Source organism: Apaloderma vittatum, unplaced genomic scaffold (assembly GCF_000703405.1).
Source record: "Apaloderma vittatum isolate BGI_N311 unplaced genomic scaffold, ASM70340v1 scaffold14372, whole genome shotgun sequence".
NCBI lineage: Eukaryota > Metazoa > Chordata > Aves > Trogoniformes > Trogonidae > Apaloderma > Apaloderma vittatum.
In genome coordinates, this window is record NW_009705396.1 from 25,301 (window position 1) to 44,555 (window position 19,255).

Genomic DNA, 19,255 nt, shown 5'->3' on the forward strand with positions numbered 1-19,255 from the left:
CTTTCCTAGTAACTCAGTACTCTGAAGACTGAATGCTGAAGATAAGCTAGTCACTGCTGTGCAGTGCTGGGATACCATGCGTGCTTACCCTCCCAGCTCCGCGAAGCTGTGGCAGTTAGCTAGGTCCTTCTTACTTAGTCACAGCACAGCTAGGTCTGAGCTCCTCAACTTCCTACCACATCCCTCAACAGAAATGTTATCTTAGAATGTTACTGACCTCAGGTCTTCTCCTCCAGGCAGGGTGAGAACAACCTGTTTTCCTTAAAGGTGTAGATGACAGTAACAGGAAACTCAGGAATCTCATCCTTTCCTCTCTTTTGTGTTCACAAATTAGAATTGACAGATAGTGTTTCTAGGCTGAGAGGTTTTTCTTCTCTGACTGAAAAATATCTCAGATTAAATCTGGAGGCGAAAACGGCCTTTTACAGCAGTACCGGGCAGACTCCCAGGGATATGCATACAAGGGCAGCCTTGCAGGAGGGACATTGGTCTGGCATTGTACCCTCCCTGTGGGTGTTTGAGGTCCTGCTTGATATGAGAAGAATGGATTGCCAATTTCTGTTGCGAGACTTGTCCAGCACATCTCTGCTCAATGTACTACAGTGTGTTTATACAGTGCATACATATACATTTTTTAATTTCATAGAATCATAGAATCATAGAATGGCCTAGGCTGGAAGGGACCTTAGAGATCATCTAGTCCAACGTCCCTGTTGTGGGCAGGGACGCCATAACTGGCCAAAGAAAACTTAAAGCAGCCATACACAAGCTCTTTGGAGCTAGCGAGTTGCTTCAGCCATTCTGGGAGATCTGCTATTCTCTCTTGGCAAGTGGCAGAATTGAGTGGACAGGTGGAGGAGCTTTCGGAGAGATCAGTCCTGCTCCCTCAAACCATCTCCTTTGTACACTTTTAACAGATAGAAAAAAGGCTCTGAGCCTGGGGTATTTTCACAGAGCTGTAGGTCAGCTTCATGTCTCCCTCTGACCACATGTTGAAAATGGCTCTTACACATTATCAGTTCCTGGGAGACTTGTTTGTCTCCCTCAGAGGCCCCATGGCGAGGAGATAAGTCGTTGAGGGGAGGAAAGGGCTCAGTTAGAAGGAAGGAGGGGGAATCTTGAAGGAAGGACCTAAAGCTGTCTGAGAGCCCTAAGAGGAGTCAAAGTGACAGCTGCTCTTTTTAACAGAAGTTAAAAAAGTGATGAGCCAGACTACAACACCATCTATGAAAACCACAGCCTCTGCATCTGTGCCCTTCCCCTTCTACTGTGGGTAGGCATGGAGCAGGAAGCACGAGCAGGCAGAGAGGAACCACTTACTTTTAAAGAGGAAGCAATCTGAAAACAATATAGACTAGGAGGAAATGGCATGCAAATGGCATGAGTAGGCAGTGAGAAGTTACTCACTGCATCCTTGTCATGTTACCCACCTTCCCAAATAGATTTTGTCCCCCACCCCTAGACTATAGACGAATGCTCAGGGCCACAGCTTTTTCCAGTGCCTTCCTGACCTCTCTAGGGGGCCGGTTAGCTCAGTGGGTTGAGCACGGTGCTGGCAACAAGGACCAACACCAAGATTGCGGGTTCGATTCCTGCTTGGTCCCCATGTGTTGCCTGGTCTAGTCGAGAGGTGGTGTCCCTGCCCAAAACAGGGAGGTTGGACTAGATGATCCCTAAGGTCCCTTCCAGCCTAGGCCATTCTATGATTCTGTGATTCTATGATTCTCTCCCCGTTGTGAATCACAATCTAACCCTCTTACATCTTCAGCTGGCTGTTCCTTTTCTGCAGAAGCTTTCCCAGAATGAGGTACATGGGGGAAACCAGAGACAGAGAGAAGAGAGAGATACACATATATATGTCAAAGAGCCAGTGCTAGTCACTTCCAGCATGGAAATGAAACCTTCCTTTGCTTCTAGTGTAAAACAAGGCCTGAACTCTCTGAGATCAGCAGCCTTCGGTACAACCTGAAATCACTACATGTACATATATGCGGGCATATTTATACATGGATTATATACATATTTGCATACTGACTCCTCTAAGCTCCTTTCCCGGCTTAGCTTTTTGCTTGGAGAGCTGCTGCCTGATAGCCACCATAAAGCAGCCCACCATGAGACTAACATGAGAAGGGAATTAAATAATGCTGCTGCTTCAGGGGAGAAAGGTTACAAAAACAAATCCCTGCTGAAGCCACGGGATGGCTATTTGCATGTGACTGCTGCTTGTGCAGGGGTGAACACAAGGTTAGGTGCTGAGTGAAGATGCTAGGCTGTTTCAAGCACTTGGCTTTAGAAGTGACATGTCCAAAAGGGTTGTTTTGGTTATGGACACAGGCAGTCTGAAGTACAATCTTAAATGGAGCTTAAAGTCTGGTTTGTTTTTTTCGAAGACACTGCTGGTGAGCTTAGGTTTGAACTGGCATATTAGCTCCTTTTTATTTTTTTTCATTACTTTGTTATCTAGGCACTGGTGGGCCCACACCTTCCTACAGCTTGCCTATCCAACAATCATTAATGAGTTTTATTCTCATTAGAGTCTATTTAAGAAATGCAGAACAGAGATAGTGGCATAGATAAAATGACTCACCTACAGAGGCCATGGATGGGTAAAAGTAGGTCTCCCAGGGCTCATAAAGATTCTTTCATCAGCTTCTTTTTTGCCAGGCACTTTGACTGTAATTAAGAATAGAAAAGAATTTTCCAGTCACCTCAGATCAAAGCGTATTAAAATTTGGATCACTATAAAAAGGTACAATGGCAAAAACCAGTTCAAGATCACTTTCAGGAGCAAGTCAGGTCCTAGAAAAGAAGAGGGGAAAAAAGCAACATCCTCTTCCGACCAACCCTTTTTTTCCCATTTCTGATCCCTGTTTTCTCACACTCATTTCAGTGAGCCGTCAGTGTGGTATCCTTTGGGTCTGAAAGACTGTAGCCTTCTGTGGGTCTGGGAAAAATATGTTCCACTCTGTTTCAAAGAATGCCTGTGGACAGCTAGTCTTGATGTCCTCTCCTTCTCTCTGCCTATTTGATGTCTAACAATACACAAAATCCATGCCAACAAACTTAGCAGGTTCATCCAAGCAGCACCCTGGGATGTGCCCTGGTGTGCTGAGGAGACTTGTGGGAGGAAATTTCCTCACTCATACATCCAGTCTAGATGGTGACAGCAATGTATCTATGATACACTGGTCATTCACCTTCCAAATCAGAGAAATTCTAGTACACTTAAATAAGGTTTATTTAAATGTCTTCATTCTTAGGGTTACCTTAAAGAACTGGTTAAAAATAACTGTAAATGTGTAAGGTTCTCTCTCTCATTGGACTTAGAAAAAGACTGGAGATAAGACCTTCTCTTTTTTCTTTTCTTTGTCTGTGGAAAACTCTAAAATATGAAACTTCCCAGATTGTACATACACAAATAATATATCTGATTTTCTATTCTGATAAGTTTAACATTTCTTGCCTTCAGAGAAATTCAAAATATTCAGTAGTGGCAGCGAGGATTTCAGTTAATAAAGTGAAGGCCCTTGAATAAACTGAGAAGTCCAGCACAGAACTAAAATTTTTGTATCTAACTGTACATCAACTGTATGCAGGTGCACAGTGTGTTAAACGATACTATTGCTAAAGTGTTTATACTGAAGCCCAAGGTACACAGTCCTTGAATGTTCATTCATTAACATGTTGGATGGGTTAGACTTTAAACTAAGGCTTTGCAACAGTCTTTTCCAATTTTCTCTATTTTTGTCCTACACTGCAGCTTAGTTTACGTAGACCTGCTGTGAGACCCACTCTGTCTTGCAGTGTAGACAGCCCGTGTCTCACAGGGTAAATGAGCATTAGAAGGATCCCAGATTGCAGGACAGTGAGGTGACAGACAGAGGCTAATGAACAGTTTTGGAATGTCTTCACATTCAGTCGTTTTGTTTTAATGGTTTCTCAGCTCATGAGGAAACATTTCTCATTTGTTCCATGCTGAGGGAAGATTGCTACTGAGGCAAAGATAACTTATTTTTGGAAGCCTGCAAACATTATCTTCCAAAAGTTGTACATATAGATTTCTCCCCAGTGCCAAGTAACAGATGCTATCATGGGAAAGATGTGCTCTTCCCCTCTAGTCCCAGCAGGTAGAGGTGCCAGGCCCTGTGAAGGTGTAGAAAAAGAAAGGGATAACATTTAGGTACAGCAGCCCAACAGCAGGCTACAAGATAACCTGGGATTCACAAGTCAGCATCTTCCTATTTCCTTTTCCTTCCACAGATTATTCACATTTCTCCCTCCCCTGTGCTAGAGAAGGAAGGTGCTTTGATGGTGGATGTGGTGGGGTGTCAGAGGAACATGGATTTCCCTCACTCTGCGAGTTATGCTATGGGGTTGCCTGCACACAGAGTAATGGGACTTCCCGAGCAGGCGAGGAGCACAGCCGGCCATGTTTGTGATTAGCAGCCCTTATTAAAGGACTGTGAAGAGAAGTGGAGTGTGAACTTGAAGGAAGCACGTCAGTGCAAGCACACACAGGGCTGGGGAGATTACCAGAAGTAGCATGTACAAATGCTGCTTACACTGCTGCAAAACATGTACGTTACCATGCCACATGCTTCTGCAAGGCTTTCCAGAGAAACTGCAATTGCAAAATGCAGAACCATCTGCGCTCTGATGTAGAAAAGCAAGTGCACATCGCCTGTTGGGCAGTGTGTGTATTAATTGCTCAGCTGGCTCAGTCCCCATTTCACTCCCGAGATCAAGCCTCTCCTTATGTTGCACACATGCGATGTAGCTCCTGGGGTTCCCTCTGAAAATGGAGCTGTTGTAAGCAGAGTTTGGTCTAAGCTGGTTTACAGTCTGGAAAGAGTTGTACTCATCTGCACATACATGAGAGTCCTTCAGCTTCGTCTCAACGGGTCTTGCATCTGTAATATTTTACTTGCCTGGTGACTATTTTTTTGATGCCTTTCCCTCATGGAGCATAGATGGTAAATCAGAAATCCCTGCCTATAGCAAATCTTTGCTTATCTAGAAAACTTGAAAAGAACAAAAAGCTGTGGTTTTGTTATTGCTATTCCTTCTGGTCCCAGCAAACACAGGTCTTCTGCACAACCTGACCTATCCAGCTGAGTGAGGGGACTTCAACTTGCTCCTAAGTTCAGTCATAAGCAGGAACATACCTTGTTTCTCCTTCTTGGAGGATTTTGGAAGCATTTCACACCAGGGGGTGAAGCTGATGGACTAGAGAATTCTGCAAAATGCAGGAAAGGTATGCGATACCAAGAAACTTAGCTGTCCATTTCTTTATCATATTTTCCAGCTTGTTTCTGATGAGGGTGCTGACTCAGACCAAAGTTCTATATTTGTGGCTGTCCCTTTTCCCAGTATCAAGCTAGTCAAAGGTTGCACCACTGGGCTTGCATCTGCACTCTGTAATGCCTTGTTCCCTATAGAGACATCTGTGGAGTATAGGAAGGCTGGTGCTGCACCAAAGCAGTATGAGCAGAAGTGGTGATTTATTGCTTTTCCATATAAGGGTAAACAGAGAAGCTGGCAAATTGACACTGGTCTTCAGGAAAGGCACAGAACTGGAGAGAGGAGTGGAAGAGAGTGTGCCCTATTACCCAGTCATTACCCTGAGGCCCTGTGACAGAGCTGCAGTCATTCACCAGACACGACTGAGTTAAGTAATGATTCCTACCACAGGTGGGCTTATGGGAACGAGTGGAGGATCCACAGGGACAATGGGCCTCAGTTAACAAGATACCTTCCTGGAGGGATGGTGTGGGTTAGACATCTTTGCAGCACAGTCGCTGTTCTCCACATTTCTTCCCAGTGCCTCCATCTCTACACCCCATCCCCCTGGCAACCTCTTGCATTAAACCCTCAGGACATTTTTTTTTCTCTGTTTTCTGATGCCAATACACAAACTGCAGAATTCAAGCTTCCTCTATCAGCTTGGAGTCTTGATGTATTGCACACAGTAGCAGGATGGGAGAAGATCTAAATCCAGCTCTCTGGGGGATACTTACCACTGTGTCCTGCGTACTTCTTAGGGGCGGAAATGCTAGGCCACACTAAAAAAGGAGCTCTGGCAAAACTGGATGTTGTCACCTGAAGACAAGTACTGCTGGTTTCCAGCGAGTGGGATTATGCCAGGTTTCATTGTGGCAGAAAAGGTTGTAGTTCTTCTGTCATCTTGGCCAGCCCGCAGCATTTACAGAGAAATGCATGGAAGGATTTAAAACACAGTAAGAGTTCCCTCTAGAGGGGTGAAGCAATAATGTAGACGTTTCCATGCTCTGCTAGAGCCAGGACGCCATTTTCTTTATGGGTATAGGCTGACAGTGGAATGAACCCACTTAGGAATTCCACTGTCCATGCACAAGCAATAGAAACAAACCAGTGTAAGCTACACAGCAAAAAGCCAGAAGGGCCTTCCAAGGACTGTCAATGGCAAAAGAGGAGAAAACTGAGCTTCTACCTTAAGTTAAGCTCAGTTTTACACAACTCTCCCACTAGAAAGGAAGAAACTATTCTAAATCACTATTGCTGCAAAACCCATGAGAATCCGTTACATCAATCAGGACTGCATTGTGCTAGATGCTGTGTACCCCTTCCCTGCAGGGCTCAGTGGTGAAATAGGAGAGAGAAAAGGAAATGAAGGCACAGCAAAGGGATTAGGCTGTGGTCAAGGTCACACAGGAGGGCACTAGCACAAACAGAACATATATGTATGGAATCATTGTGTCCCCAAGCCTTGCTACTCACTATTTTTTCATTAATATTACTCAGTTTTAGAAATGCTTTTGTTCCGTATTCTCTGAATTATTTTTAAGAAGCAGGCAGCATTATAAAAAGACTGCATGACTGTCTAAATAAGATTTAACTTTGTTTATTCCTTTTACTTGGGACTCTGATCACAGTAGGAACACTGTAAAGACACACAGCCCAATGTACCAGCTGTGAAGAATTAACATTTCTTGTCTTAGCAATAACTGTCCAGAAATCTCAATGGGAAAAGCCATGGGATTAAGTTGTCTGATTTCCAAACCAAACACATATGAAGACAGAAGAGACCAGCTCACTTGCACTGGGAAAAAAACCCCAGCAAATGCCTAGCTGGGAAGAGAAGAGATATTCTCAGAAGGATTTTGTATTACAACAGACTGATTTACATGGAACTCTTTAGTCTGGGCTCTTCAAAAGAGACCAGAGGAGACAGGCATATAGGTCCCACTTACAGTCATCTGAAACTTCCAGATGCAATAAAAGCACGTTATGTTTCAGTCTTCTCCAAAGATGGGTTTAAGCATGACGCCACCTTTCATTCTCATAATGTTTTTCATCCCAAGGGAATGAGATTCCTTCAAAAACTTGTGCAAAGAATTGTTCATGCCATTTTACACATGAGAACAGAGTGACAAACAAAGCAAATGCCTACACTAGTAACAACAAACAGCTTTCTGCATCTGGGCTAAATCCCATGGAAGAGTAGCACAGAAACACCCACAGCTAGAGATTGTGGGCAAACTCAGGCTCAGATGAAACATAAGTACACAAACCCACTGCCAGTAAAGGTCCAAAGTCAAAGAACTTAACTGCAGCTGAGTACAGATCATATTCTGCTCATTTGTAACACGTGTCCAGGAAGTGATGAATAAGTGAAAAACAGGAGACTTTACAAGAACATGGATATTTTTTTTTAATATATTTTATAATACTGGATTATGGTATACCTATCAGATATGCAGAGACACAAAGATACAAACTACCTTCCACTCATGTTTTTTGAACATGCAATGACTCATAGAGAAAGATGGCCCGAGGAAGTTAAAAGACAGTGAACAGAAGAGGTTTGCATGATCTAAATGACCTTTCCAAGTATTTATGAAAGAACATTCAGATAGTTTCAAGGCAAGTAAAACAATAAGAAAGCCACAATAGTTTAACTGCAAGCTCTTTGCTTTGTTAAACTCAAAGGCCTCAAAAGGTCCATTTAGACTTGATCTCTTATTTGTTGTGACTCTGAGAGTTAGGTTGTGATAATAATCTGCAAATTAAGACAATATGTTAGAGTAGTGCCAGATCCTGCCCTATCTAGACTGGTTTTGTGACACAGTTTCATGGAAAAATTCACCACAAGAAAGTGGAATATGAGGCAAGTGATAAAAAAGAGGCTACAGAAAGCAGCCTAATGGTCAGCCCAGTGTTTCAGAAGACTTAACATCAGTTTGCTAGACTGTCTCTGTGGCCCTGGACAAATCATTTTAATAGTCTGTGACTTCACACCTTCACCCATGAGACTAGACTTTTAATATCCCACCAAACTGCTTTGTGTGCCTCTCAGATACAAAGTTGAAACTATATAAATTCAAAACACAGAAAAAACCCACAGAAATTACAAATTTTTTAAGTGCATTATGAACGATCACACCAAGCAGGCTCCTACAGTTGATGTAGTTCCACGCAGTGGCATAATTTTGTTTGACATGATTTTTTTCTGCTGCTCCATACAATACTGTTATTTCTGCGTATGATGTTGTCATGTTTTGAGTCATGACAAACTAGGTATGTGTGTTAATCACTACACTATAACTGGATCCATGAGAAAGAGTCAGACGAAAGTCAGATAAAAAGAAAAAAAGTCAGATAAAGGCAATTATCTCTACCTTTCCCCATGGACAGAAGCAGGGCTTTCAGCAGTCAGGAGGAGCAGAATGCTGAACATCGTGGCTCTAGCCATGAGAGCTTGGTCCCAGGTATACCTGAAGGTTCTCCATGGCCCGGTATTCTCCAAGGCAGAGTCCTGCCATTCTCCCTCATGGATGGAAGTGGGATGAGATTGTAAGGAGGAGGGCAACTTCCAGGCTGTTGGATCTCTCCTGGCCCATGGACATCTCTGAGCTATAGCTTGATGATGTGTATACTGAGACATGGAGCAAATATTTTATCAGTTTACTTGTCTAATTTTTGCCAATAGCTCACCCCCCCTTTTTTTTTTTTATAATGCCTGTCTAATTGCACTCTGTCTAAGCAGTGTTACATCCCAGACAACTACCCAGCAACATGCTAAAAGCCAAACTATGAGCCTCTGATATTGGTCTAACCGCTCTGTAGGCTCTGTATCTCTGTAGACTGTGGTAATGTAAGATTAAAGCCAGCTTTGTAAAAGGGTATTTGGTAAAAAAAACAAAAGCTCTTTCTTATGTATTTTTGCTAATCCTGAATATACCACACTGTCTCTGTACACATCAAAGAAATCAGTCTACTCTGATAATGAAAACATGCTCTGTATTTACACTATCAGGATGTGGCCAAGAAACTATCTACTACTGCAACACTTCCCTGATAGTGTTAAGAAGAATCTGTTTAATTATGAGAAATAAACAATACCAGAGAATAACTGTTGCTTGATTAGTTAGGCAAATCTGGAAAATACAGAATATTTATAATTTATCTCTATTGCAAGGAGTAGTTTGGTTTCTTTCATACAGCTCCACAGTTGTTTGTAAACAACTTCCAAAAATTATTTGTAAAGTTATATCTTTGATGTTTTAAATACAGCTTTTACATAGTCATCAGTATTTTCCACAACTGAACTTCTGTCTCCTTTTTGTCCACCCTTTGTATTCTTGCTAATAAAAATCTTGACAGTTCTCTTCCTTCAGCAAGAACTGTGATTTCACTTGTACAACTCCACTTTATCAATTAGACCCTCAGTTATAACCTTCTAAATCAAAATTAACAAAGACAGTACAGGAGGTCTCCCCTTGACTGCAGATTTGCTCCCATGTTAAAAAAGCCATTTTGACTCCCTGTGCTAATCCAAGCACTTAACATTCATTACTGGTATTGTTACAGTTCTTATATCGAAGAACAGTCTTAATAATCAGAAGTGAGAGATCAATCATCCTTCTGGAGACAAGTCAGAACTTGCAGTTAAAAAATATAGCCACGAGTGTTTTGAAGGAGCTTTTCAGAGATGACAGTCTGTATGCTTTAGCCTGTTCATGAGAAAGGCTCACTAGACCACTTTCTATGGGCAGTTCTTACCACAGATGTACGACAGTGCGTGACTCAGCAGAGCAAGCAGGGCACACCGTGCTCACAACACACACAGCAAACAAAATCAAAATCGTTAACAGAAAAAAAGGTAGAAAACCACATGTCAACCCACAAACCAAACAATTCTGAGCACATATTAACTTGTTTCAGCTTTTCCCAGAACTTCAGAGAGCTTTGTTTGTTTCCACAGACTGTCAAAACACATTATTAGGTTGTCGAGTGTTTTGCTAAGTTAGAAAAATCTAATTAGTGTGTGTCAGCTTCATCTGAAGTGGCTATTTTAATAATCCCGATGTGTCACATGCATCTTTTTTAGACTCTTCCTTGCCCTTTTGTCTCCAGAAGTAGAAGGGACAGTTTAAAGGACATTTTAAACGAGTCCAGTGGGCGTCAAAGCCTGCATGAAGTCTGCCATCTGACTCCCAAGAACAGCATCGCTTGGCCACCATAAGGGTCTTGGTTTCCCTCCACAGATCCCTCATCTGTGTTACTAAACACTTTCAACTCCCAGATGTGGCATCCTTTTCCCTGGCCACATGAGCTTCCCATAGTGTGCCTGGTCTTAGAGTCTTCTATGCTGTTTGTCTGTAGCACTCCCTGACTTGCTGGTTGTGCTCAAGCCTTTTCTGAAGCTCTGGGCAGTCTTTAAGGGATGGTTTCTCCCTTCATGGCTATTGCTTTGGTTCTCAGAGCTAGTGCACCCACAACAAAATGGTTCTGCTCTGTTACCATGAATCTCTGCACAGATTCAACGGCAAACCATAGCCTGTCCTTCTCTGTCCCTGGTTTGTGCTGCGCAGGAATAGACAACAGGACACTTCTTTACCTGCTGCCATGTCTCTCCTTGCAAGTAGCCGGACACATACTCTGCTGTAGGGTGAGGGAGGAGAAAGCAGGGCATGTGGTCCTTGACAAGCCTGCTGACCTCTCTTTGGCTGAAAGCAGATGTGTCCTCTGGCACCATCTGGGCTCAATGGTTGGGAGCACTAGCCAAGCTCAGGAGAAAAGATGGGAGGTGGTGAGAGTTGAGTTAGAAACACGCATTCAGAGCCTTGCAGGGATATCAGTGCTGGATTGTGGAAGGCTGAGACGATAAACAGATCCACTGCACGTTTAAGGAGTTTAGATAGTTCCCTTTAGCATGTCATCAATATATAGATGTATATGTGTGTGTGCATTTTTGAGACTGCTTTATAGCCATTTCCAGATCCCATCTGATATAAAGGTTCTCCGGACTGAAGGGAATCAGAACTACCACCAACTACATTTGAAATTAAGGGTTGTTACTATAAAGTTGCCTGATGTGAAATTTAAGAACCTTGTCCATGTTGCCGCTGTGTCATTTTCTATTGTCAGTCCAAAATAAAGGGTAAAGGCTATCTCGCTTTCCAGAAGACATCCATTTTGAGTGTTAGGCACAGAAGGAGAGACAGATGGGACCAGAAGACCACACACAACAGAGAAAACATTGGTTAGCACGGCAAATGTTCTGTTATCTGTGCTGCTTAACTTGGGAAGCATCTCAGCAAAAAGGAGTACTTGGGATGGCTGAGAAGAGCAATGTGGTGGTTATGCAGATGTTAATCACTGCAGAGAGGATAAATGTTCTTATTTGATTGGCCTCAGTCTTAATAATCCTTAGAAATCCTGCTGCAGTGAAGTTTGCAGAAGTCCTGAGAGGCTGCTATGGCTCCCAAGGTACTCAGTAAGGTGCATGTTAGGGCATGAGCAAGCTCTGAAAGGTCTTCAAAAGGGAAGTCAGGCAACTTATATCTAGGTTTATAAAGAGAAGGGAGCCCACAAAGAAAGGTGAAAAGAAGGGTAGACTATTCTCAGTGACAGTAGTGTATGTGTTCTTTCAAGGTGACTAGAAAAGGAGCTGTCTTTTCTACAAGCCTCTGTGGTTTCCCATGGCATTTGCTTAAAAGGGCATTGCAGCAGAATACTCTGTCTTTTCCAGTATCAGCAACAAAAAGGATAATGTGAAGACAGTAATTATAAAAGGCACCTCTGTTACCTTCTGGCCTGTTAACCTAGGAGGGATGCTTTTATGTGGGAAAAACAGGGACCAAAAGATCAGAGGGAAACCCCGCCGATGTTGAACTCGGAAAATCTATCTGACCTCGGCTACATTTAGCTCCTGTGGTGAGCCTGTGTTTCAGTTTCCTAATGTCATGTCCAAGGCCCTGACAAATATTTTTCTCCAGGTGGGCTGTTTCATCAATATTCAGAAGCAGGTTCGTATTTGGCATTTTCCTTGGTTCGTTACCATATATTGTATTTTCTTTGGTTCAAATCATACATATACTTTAGCTGTAAAAAACACTTCCAGCAGAGAAGAATGCCTTCTCTTTTGGGAAATGAATTTATTTTGCCAGTTTGCTTCTGTGCAATCTTAAAGACTTTCAGAAATGGGGGAAATTCTTCTTTTAATTATATGGAGAGCAATGGTATCTCAGGAGTTTGTCCAGTATTCAGATTTGACAGTCTTGGCTTCCAAAGGAGCCTAAGGGAACGGGATGCTCCAACTCTCATCTCCTTACCATAACACAAATTCTGCGAGGCTGAAAGAAATATATAGTTGCAGACATAATTTAGATAGTATCTGACGCACTGTAGACACTATTCAGATATGAGGAAACACAATCACAAATTAAATTTCTTAAAATCTGTCTTTTCTCTAGAATTGCACACCAACCATATTTATTGCTTAGAGCATGAGGACTTTCTCCTGTTCTTAGATCCACTATATTTCCTTACTGCCAAACTGCAAGTTTTACTTGTCTCTCCATGTCCTTTATTTCAAAGTCTAACAAATTATTGCAATCCTATCTAAACCTTCTTAAATTATCAGAGATGAAAGATGTGCTGTGGATTTACACCACTGTTTTGCGAAGTGCTTGAGACAAGTCATGGGGTGGAATAGGCTGAGGTACCAAGGTGCTGTCTGTCCTACTGCTGTCTCCTGTTAAATTGCTTTATCTACCATGCTTGGCTGATGGCATTTTCTCTTTCTCCCAGTGAAGACTGATGGTTGTTTGCTAGCCCAGAATCCTTGGAAATTATGTCTCCTGCACAGTGCAATGCAGCCTTGTCTTGCTCTGTTTTTAACGAAATTCACTCTAATGCTAGTCAGAAGTTTTTGCTTTTCTTTAGTACTTTTTAATTAAGTGATAACTCTCTGGACTTTGAACCAACAAATTTTCCTTGTAATTAATTACATTTGATCAGATTAGGTCTCCTTTTTTTTTTTTTTTTAGTTAGACAAATGTAATTTTGATTCCCCATATTTCATGTGATCCAGCTGGATGTTAAGGGATGTCTTTCTTTGGCAAATGTGATAATGGCTACTCTTAAATCCCCTTATCTACTTTTATGTTACTTTCTTAGTTCTTTATGTGCAGACCTGCTTGGATTTCAGCTTCTTCATTACTAAAATGGGCACAACTTAATTTGAAGACACGTGCTGTTTGACCTTCAGGAGGTAGGAAGCTCCTGGCTGTACTTATGAGCTTAGATTGTGAAGAAATAGTCCATTTGGTGAATATGTGTATTGTTGTCTGGTAGGAAAAAGGAGTTACACTATCAGCTGAGTGTGGAAGATAGCTTCTTACATTATCTTAATTTATTATCAGTAGTCTGATGAGACTAGAGAGAGTGTGAAAATGTTCCTCATCATGTTGGGATAAGAATTCAAACTGTTAATTTCCTGCAGGTTGTTCAATGAAAGAAGTTCAGTGCCCATTATCTCCTCTGTATCTGATACTTCCAGGGAAAGCACCATGATTCAGACCACTGACATTAGATGCCTAAGGAAGATGACAGACATACCCCACTTAGCAAGAGATAATGTCTGCTTCCAAAGTGCTCCAAAACCACCAGGGCAGGAAGTAGCAAAGTTAAAAAAAACCCAGCAACTCAGAACTGAAGTGATTTGGGCCAGGCCAAACAAGAAGTGGTGAGTGAGGCAGAGATCAAAGTTGATCAAAGTTGATCAAAGTTGGATAAATGTTTTACTCAAGAATCACAGCACAGCAAACATTTGATAACTGACATCTGAGTCCTGCTCACGTGCGGTTCACCCTAAGTTACCTTTCAGCTGTCCTGGTCAGATTATACTGTTAACTCCCATTATGGATTTTGCAGACAAATCCAGATGTATCCTGCTACCATTTCTGCTTACAGATTCTTTTCAGGAAGAACAATTGTGTTTGAACAGGTTGTCCAGACCCGGTCTATTGAGGAGCTCCACCAAACAAAATTTACACTAATTTAAGAGGCATACACAGAGAGTTTAGTAAAGAAAAGTTTGTTTCAAAGTTAGAATGATGTCAGTTCAGGACACAGTGTTGTATGACAGGCTATTTGTGTGACTCTTCCTTAGTTATTATCAGGATCTTATAACATTTTCTGCACAAGTGAGGGATGTTGACACTGGAAGTCTTGCCACTTGGTCTGTGAGTTTCCGTAGATGTCTGGTGTTTCCTATCTGCACTGGAGTCCTTGCTGCACCAAGTCAGAGTGTAGAGTTCAAGGAAAGAAGAAATGTACTCTCATGTAAAGTGAATCCGAGCATAGACAGGCTGTTTGAGTCTACCCAGAAGTTCCTGTATCACATCTGCATCTTCTAATGAATTGTAAAAATTGCTATTAAAACATAATATGCTGTCATGTCATGTGTCATCCCTGTTCCAGTGGCTGTTCCTTTAGGAACTTGTAACTTCTATCTAACACGAGTTTTTTTGGTGCACAGGGTTTGGAGCCAGTCAGGTGCAACAGATTAAGAAGTCTTCACATAGCAAAAATCCTGAAGAGTCTAAAAAAGTTTAATCGAAACACTTCTTTGCTTTTCTTTCCTTCATCTTAATAATTCAATCTATTTCCAGTATTGTTCTTGTACAAAGAAAATTTTGTATAAGTAGGTAACAGATTTTCTTTTCTTCCAGACTATAGAGCCTATTCTCAGTAGATAAAAATCTAACTGGAAAATGAAGATCATCATCCTTTTAAATCTCTGAAACTGATAGTGCACAGAAATCCTTGTCGACCTCACAGTAAGCCTAGCCATATTCAAAGTACGCCAATTTCTCACACTTAAATTGCAGTCTGTATAAAGGTCAACAGAGGAGGCTATTTGCAGCCTCCACTTCAGATAGAAAAGGAATAGTGTGTTCACAAGGACAGAAGCCAGACATTTTTAGCTGTGAACATCTTAAAGCCATCATCTAATACCAAAATTTAAAATGACAAGTAGTAAGAATAATGATGACATTATTCTCTGCTTGTAGGGCCAATTATTACCTCTAATTCATGATGTTCTAGTTACAGGTGAAGCAGCTTTTCTATTACAAGCTTCTTCTCTGTGTCTGTGTCACTTTAGGCTGACATTTCTCATAGTAGCTGTCAGTCCAGTCATAAGAGGATTTTATGATTAATGAGATTCACTTTTTGCTATTTCTGAGGTGCTTCAAATCCCACACAGGCATAGTTTACCAGAGAGAAAAGTAGGACAGTTAAGGCTTCCGATAGCAAGTTCTACCAATGCTCAGCTGTACCCAGGTGATTTTTTGACAGAACGACCACTTTTAGATAAAGCAGCAAAACATTAGTGTCTTCTCTGATTTGCAGCCCTGCCCACACCTTTCTCTGAAAGTAAGCCTGGTTGAAATGCAAAGGGAAATTGCTGTGACTTTTGCCTTGCCCTGAAGGGCAGGTTATAGGAGTGGATGTTCTGATAGTCTTTGTACCCTCCAGTTATTTTTTTAATAATTTTTGGACAATGTTAAATTTGGCTTTGCTACTTTTTTACCTGCTATTACATGTACTACAGCAACTTTCAGTGTCTCCAACTGTTACTAAGGCTCTGTGGTGCTGTGTACGTATATAATGCAGGGATTTTGAAGGTGTGAAGCAAAGCAGGAATACTGAAGAAGACAAGAATGCTCTAGGCTGGAAAAGATGTCGCGAGCAGCGTAGAGGTCTATCCTGAGTGGAACAGAGGAAATAAATAAGGAAATTATTGTTTCTCAGAGTATAATAGATAGAGGACTCCAAAAGAGACCAAAAGGTAGCATGTTCAGAGCAAAGGAAATTACATGGCTCTTCACAAAATATGGAGGTGACTTGTGCGCCTCCTTGCTCCGAAATATTAGGGGGCTGCTTTTCAATGGGTTCAAAAGGAGGGAGACAGAACAAATTTATGGAAAAAAATTTGTCCGGTCTGAAGGACAGTTAATATATAGAAAAATGCTTGTGGCTTATTAAGCTTCCAGAGCCACAAAAATGTTGATGTCTGCGATAATATTTTGCGGTAGTATCATTGTAGGTCTGCCCCAACTTTACATGCATTCCTAGGTATCTGGTTTTGTGTGGTGCTGAGATTCAGGACTAAATGGACCTTTGGTATGATTCAATGTGACAGTTTTTATGTGCTTTATATTAGAGTTTTTGAAATGTTTTGTTCAAGAAAGAGGAATGAGCACTGGGGAGGAAACCTGCAGGGAAGTGGTTGTTGCTCTCAACCTAAGTCCAGCAACATTCAGAGCATGTCAGCTTATCAGAACAAAATTACAGAATACCTAAACAAATTTTGACAAAGGTGCTCGAAAACTTATTTCCTCACATCTGTACACAAGCACAGACTAGGATAACTCAATTGCATGGATCCAGAAATATCTGGAGATAGAGAGGGCAATCTTTAGACATGTGTGTTTCATAACAGGAAAAAATTCTCTTGGTGAATCTCAGCTTCCCTTGAATTGCTGAGCCAGCCCCCAGGCTGGCCCAGAAAAGCCTTATGGACTTAGTAAATTATTGATACCTATATTGTGATGTCTAAGGCTATCACTGATCTGCAGATTTCTGTTTCAACAGCAATAGATGGCCAAACCTTAGTTCAAGTATGTTAACTGAGTCTGATGATCTGTCTGCTAACAGGATTTGGCAATATTTTGAACTATGTGAAAACCTGGTATTCTCCACCAACTCTGAGCGGAGTCCAGAGCCCATGCATTAAATAGAATGGTTAGACTGTGAAATCCAGAAAATAAACAAAAACCGTGAGAAGTCCAGTGTGTTTCTATCCATGTGATAAAGAATAGTTCTGAGGTTTTATACAGACTATATATATATATAGGAATAATATGTATAGGGGTATATATATGAATAATATATATAGGAATGTATTCTCTATATTCCGGAAGCTAATGCTTTTTGCCATTTGTAATGTTTTATGACTGTATCAAATACTTCTCTTAAGAATATGAGTGTAATACTATATTGGTAAGTGGATTGGGAGCTTTTTGACTCTGAGGAGTCAGGGATCTGCAGAGGTCTGCTCTGGGATTCATTGATAGGTAAAGCTTTCAGGAAAGGCTAAATTAACCTGGTATTTTAGGAAAGGGTTAAACTGGGGTTTAGGGGGAATTGATGAATGACAGACACAGGTTTGAATGATCACTTTCTCCTGCACCCAAAAACTGGATGTAACCCAAAGGGAAAGCTGGGAGAAAGAGCATATTTCAAAGAAGGATTTTGCTAAATGCAGAGACTCTCTTATTTGTACTTACCTTACCTTTGGAGTTTCAGACCATTAATCCATACCTATCAAAGCAGGTATGCAGGCTCCATTGCCACCAACATCTGCTCACATGCTGTGTTGAACAAGGAAATTTGGAATCATACATTCAATTTTTTGCTTAACTGTTTGGAAGAATCCGTTGCAAAGTCATGTTAGCATGTTACAAAAAAGAGTCAGAGCCTGCAGTTGCCCAAGGGAGGAAGAAAGATTTCCAGTAAAATTTCTTTGCTTAGGCAGGTGAATCCCAGTTGCCTTATTCTGGCAATCTTTGACAGACAGCAGTGCAGAACGATCGTCTACTTATGTAAACATATTTTCAGGAGGAGTAGGAGTAAGTTTTCTGAATTATGCTAACTCCTGAAAATCTCTTCCTCTAAGCTTTCTCTCATAACAGCTCTTTTGGAATCACAGAATCATAGAATTTTTGAGGTTGGAAAGGACCTCTAAGGTCATCATGTCCAACCATCAACACAATACCACCAAGCTCTCCTTTGCTACGTTTTTACCTCCTTGCTATACTTCATGTAAATCTTTAAAGTTCCCAGGAATTTGCCATCCAGACGCTTAAGCCCCAAACATGGATCACAGTCCTAGAGACTGCGAAGTTCTAAGTTGTGTTATTCAGTTTTGTGTTGTAGTGTCACCTGTCACGGGCTCGACATTTATTTTGCTTTGCTGAGTTATTAATCTTACTAGAGGGAAAAGAAAGGGAAAGAACAGGGAAGTAGTTTTCTGAAGAACGTGGCTTACATTTAGGAACCTCACGGACATGGTCTGATTTCCAAGGTTATGTGTTAAGAAGACTTTTTTCTTCCTCTAGGTATTGCTTTTTATAAAAAAAAAAAAGTAATTTTCTGGTCATTTTAAACTTCTGTATGCCTACACTGGTGCTTAAAGGGGAGGCCCCACCCTCTTCCCATCCTAGCATTCCAGTTCCTACTCCTCTGCTTGTATTGGCATAAACATTTTTTCCACTGTACAGTCAGCCAGATCTGAGAACAGATCAACTGAAAAATAGCCTTTAAAAAATACTTAAAAACTGTCACACTTCAGCTGTTACAAAATCGCATGTATTCTGCAGCTAGCATGAGGAGGGCATAACTGTATTGCAATGGGCTGCAACATAAGATAAAGCTTAGCAGTGATAAGGATTTCCATGGGGTTGAAGTGACTGTGTGACCTTTTGAGCAGGGGCTACAGTGAAAAAGCAGCACATATTTTATTTAACAGGTTAAATAAACTACTTGGAATGTTTTTTCCTGCTCTCTTCTTTAGCACATGGAAGATTTTTCAGGGCTGTAGGAACACTTGCGAGGCCTGATTTCAGCTGTGAGTTTTTTTCCTTTTGCAGACACTGCAAATATCAGTTGAGCTCATACACTTTATCCCTGCAGCAACAAAGACCACATAGGTTTTCATACTGCATTTGCAGGGTGAGTCTTCTGTCTGATAGCACCTTTTCCTAGTGCTTCCAAGGGAGTAGTCGTTCTGGTGAACTGAACGTACTTTGTCTCTCCTTATCTTGCCCCAAAAGGTTCTGTAGTTGTCAGGAGAGCCTGCACTGTTAATGGAGGAGTCTAGTGGTTTGTAATGGGCTGTTATGTCGTAACCACAGCATTTAGA